The following is a 4,913-nucleotide window of genomic DNA, read 5'->3' on the forward strand; positions in this document are numbered from 1 at the left end:
GAACGCTTATGTGAGTTTTCATGGACAACCTCGTCCACAAACATTGGGTTATGAAACATTGTCAAAAATGTGAAGCGATGCGTAATATTCAGTAGAGCTTGTTATTGTCAAAACGTTTGTCAGGTCCTGGTCAGGGTCCTTTTTTTTATTGAAATAGAGGTTACTTCTGTTTCATTTTCGGGAAGGTTGAAAATATTCTAATCCCTTTGAAAATCAAGCTTTGAAAACACTATGTGATAGTTGATATTGTGTAATACCAGGGGCTATTAATCCAGGTCTGGATCAAGAGGGGGGGGGGGGGGATTATAGCTACCAAGAGGGGTTTTTAGCAGTCATTTGCTGTGTTATTCTGCATGATTTTGCTATTTTTGTTTTGCGGCCAAGATGGGGTTCAGACTCCCTAATATCCCGCGTCGGAATAGTGGAATAGGGTTCGTGGCTCACGATCAGAGCTAGAGGGTCAGGCATTTGAATCCAGCTGCTGGCCATATGTTGTGTCCTTTGACAAGCCACTTCACCCCCATTTGCCTTTCTCCACAAGAAGTATAAATGGGGACCGGGATTTGCTGGGCAGTAGCCCAGTTATGGACGGAAATGCATAAAAAACCAAAAGTTTTTACAAGTGGTCCTTGGTACAAGTACAAATCGGTTCTATTTTGGAGGGTGATCCGGATCTGGGTCCGGATCCAGGATTTTTTTAAAAGGATTTTTCACCATTTATGCGAGCATTTCTTTTGGGTGTACTGACAATATGGCGGCGAATTGTTAGCTTTTGCAGAGGTTTGCGCTCTCTGAGTGCTTTGTAGCTTCATCATGTAGTAAAAAAGTTGGAACTTAGAAGTTTCAAAAGGATCCATTCGTACGTTTTAGTTTAATGTAAGTTACTTTGCTATATTTAAAGGAAAAAGCTCAATGTAATACATGTACTTAAGAAGATGCTTATTTGAGTGAATAATTCAACAAAGTAATAAAAAAAGGCATTTCAAGTTAAAGGAAAAGGTTTTGATTTTAGGATATCGATTATACTATAAACGTTTAATTGATGAATCTCTTTCTTGACACAAATCATACTGCAATAACGTTTACAAAATGCAACAATATTAACAAAAACGTTTGCTAGGACTATTTGAACTGCATGAGTGTTTTTGTTTTCAGATCGATTTCAAAAGCCGCAGCAAGCTGCTGCCCATATAATTGACTTTTTGTCACTATTTACATCGACAAACATTTTTTTAAAAGCAAATTACGTCATTAAAAACAGTGTTCAGCACCTGCATCACAGGAATTTATGTAGAAGCTGTTATTAACGTTGAGATTAGTTTTTTCCTGCAATCGTTTACTTAAAATTAACGTTTTATTGACAATTTGTAACTTAGGATGAGGTTTAAATGAAAAGAAAAGTGTCACTGGTTGGAATTAATAGCGTTAACAACAAGATGCACTTTTGGACTGAAGTGAGCATTGTCTTATACGCATTTGTCTGTCACTATCAAATGTTAAGAACTAACCTGTTCAGTTTTCAGCTCGTAAGAGTTTGAGGTATAGAATATCACTTAGTGGATGAAAATACGCAACTTGGGACTTTCAAAATTATGTTTCCTTTTGAGAGCAAACAATTGGTTTCAGCTTTGAGTACGCATTTTTCAAGTAAACAGGCACACAACGCATAATGATAGCCCCAACCTTGTGTTAATGTAATTACCTTTTAAATACTTATTATATATTATATTATAATTTGATCGTTGCTTCGAACAAGGGAAATCAATAAATAATGTTTCAAAATCACATTTTTGTTTTCGTTGTCCCTTTGTGTATTCATTCATTCATTCATTACGGTTTATTACACATCTAAAATATCAAACAGCAATCAAAAACTAACAATGTCTGATTTACAAGTTAAAAACAAATTTATTTACAAAATAAAACAGAAAAAGTTGGCTTACAAACATAGGTCAACGTTTACAATCGCAAGTATATAGTTCTGTTTTATATGCCCATACCTTGCTGAAAAATTCACACAATCAATATCCCCCTTTGTTGCCGAAATGTGGCAGAAACTATATTTGAACAACCTTTAATAAGTACTGTTATCTTTGACCTAAAAAATGTTTTATAAGGTAATGTGTGCGAAGGTTCACGTGGGCCCACAATAAACTGATGAAATTCGGACTTTGAAAGTTAGTTATAAGTACCGCGATATGTTTTTTTTTATTGTGTATTCTTCTGCTATATATTTAGGGTTGAAGTTCCGCGTTTGTATAATGGTGAGGGGTAACGATGAATTTATATTAAATAGAGTATTGGGGAATGCAGATGGAAGTTTCAGGGACATCCACAAACATTGGGTAATGAAACATTGTCAAAAATGTGAAGCGATGCGTAATATTCAGTAGAGCTTGTTATTGTTAAAACATTTGTCAGGTCCTGGTCAGGGTCCTTTTTATAAAATTAAAATAGAGGTTTCTTTCTGTTTCATTTTGGGGAAGGTTCAAAATATTCTAATCCCTTTGAAAATCAAGCTTTGAAAACACTATGTGGTAGTTAATATTGTGTAATAGGGGCTATTAATCCAGGTCTGGATCAAGAGGGGGGGGGGGATTATAGCTACCAAGAGGGGTTTTTAGCAGTCATTTGCTGTGTTATTCTGCATGATTTTGCTATTTTTGTTTTGCGGCCAAGATGGGGTTCAGACTCCCTAATATCCCGCGTCGGAATAGTGGAATAGGGTTCGTGGCTCACGATCAGAGCTAGAGGGTCAGGCATTTGAATCCAGCTGCTGCAGTGGCGTAACCAGACTTTTCAGTCTGGGGGGGCACAGGGGGGGCACCAGCATTTGATGGGGGGCACTTAAGTGGATACGGATCGCCGTCCTGGGGGAGGGGTCTAAGGGGAGGGGGTGGAAAATTTTCGCATACGGAGGATGGGCTAGATGCAAAATGGTGCCACATTTGCAGCTCATTTGAAGAAAATACGAATTACTGTGCTTCTTTGTCCTTATGAAAAACCAACTCAGATGATGGGAGTTGAATATAACAAAATATATATATATTTTTTTACCAACCCAAATCTCAGATGGAGGGGCACTCGGGGGGGGGGGGGCACTAGGTTTTCCAGGGGGGGCACGTGCCCCCCCCCTGGCCCCCCCCCTTGGCGACGCCACTGAGCTGCTGGCCATATGTTGTGTCCTTTGACAAGCCACTTCACCCCCATTTGCCTTTCTCCACAAGAAGTATAAATGGGACCGGGATTTGCTGGGCAGTAGCCTGCGGTGGAGTGGCATCCCAGCCAGGGGGACACAACTATTCTCAGTCGTTTCATGCAAAGGAAACCAGAGCTAAACGAAATCCTGATGGGCCACATTGGCTCCCCACAGGCTACTCCGCCGTACATCCGCCATTGGATAACGTGGATAAAGTTGGGGGAGGGGCCAATGAGGTTCAAACGTCCACACAGACTTCCAGCCATAGCCCGGTCTGTTAATTGACTTTAATATGAGTTCACCACTCCTCTGTCAAGTCTGCAAGTTGGCAAAAAGGGCCCACAGACATTTCCTACGCTATTTTAAAAAGGTGGTTAATTCTTTTGCGACCGACCGCCACCTGTAAATGCTACCCTCAAAGCCTACATTTCTTTCAAAGGTTATTTGTGGAAGTTACACAACTTTTTGTGTGTAATCTACGGGTCAGCTTGTCATGTGAACCCACGCACCATTGTTTCCCGACACTTGAACGTCAAACCTGTATACCGAAGTCCAAGGTTGTTTTGTCCTTCGACGTGGAGGATAGGACCACACAGACGCAAACCAAATGCTCAAGCTACCACAGAATGCTGGGCTGCACTATCAGTAATGCATACGTTTCAGTAGTTCAAGCCAAATTGAAACTACCTGAATAGAAGTAACCACTCTGTGCTCCCTACTCGTACTACAGTCACATGCTTTGGTAAGATTTTTTTTGCATAGCCTGCAGTGATACTTGTATTCTCTGTTAATCGTTTTGTTAGAGATAATCCTTCTGAACGAAGGCATAATTTTGAAGGTTTCTTTTGCAGGTTTAGAAATGTTACCTTGGTCCAGACAAAATGTAAGATGTCTTCAGTTATATTTGCATTGTGTATCACACACATTTTCCTCTTGTTTCTCTGTACTTGATTTAATCTCGAAACCAAAATTTGTTGTCGAAATTCATTGTATATTTTTTTTAAAATATATTGCAGAGACAGAAAAATGCAATATAAAAGTTGTATTTTGAAGTCATCATATTTTACAATGTGCAATGATTGCTAAACTTGTGCCAATTGCTCTGTTGCAGCAATACAGGGTTATTTTTGAGAACCTATAGGTGTCATGAAACTTTGTTCGCTAGTTGCACTTTATATACTGAGATAATTCAAAGATCTGTTGATATTTTTATTGACAAGGTAGTCTGGCATTTGGCATTGCTTCTACATCATTCATCACCTATCTGTCGAAACTGTTTTCTGCAACTGCACCGCCTTTTGTGTGTTCATAAAAAAAGCTTTTTTATAGAGAACGAACTTCATGTTTGATTTAGAATAAGTATTTAACAGTGTGTCAAATGGTTTTCTCCACATCTCTTTGTAATTTACATAAGCAGAGCCTTTACTGAGTAATCCTGCACTGTAAAACCCACCTGTCGGTCATAATGTAGGTCCGGAGACAGATAAAAAATTCTCCCAAATTCTTCAGGAAACATCAAAGACTGACATTGACGCTGTTCTTTTACGCCTCCTCGCCCCGCCTCGCCGGTTCTTGAGTGTAATGAATTCCAACGTTTGGAATGTTAGACCACGTATGAGATAATTATCTTAGTTTTATTATTAGAATGATGCTACTTTGCCACTTATTATACATCATTTCATTATTTTGATATCTGTTTCAAGCTGAACAAAGT

This window comes from Patiria miniata, unplaced genomic scaffold, assembly GCF_015706575.1.
Source record: "Patiria miniata isolate m_02_andy unplaced genomic scaffold, ASM1570657v1 HiC_scaffold_3, whole genome shotgun sequence".
NCBI lineage: Eukaryota > Metazoa > Echinodermata > Asteroidea > Valvatida > Asterinidae > Patiria > Patiria miniata.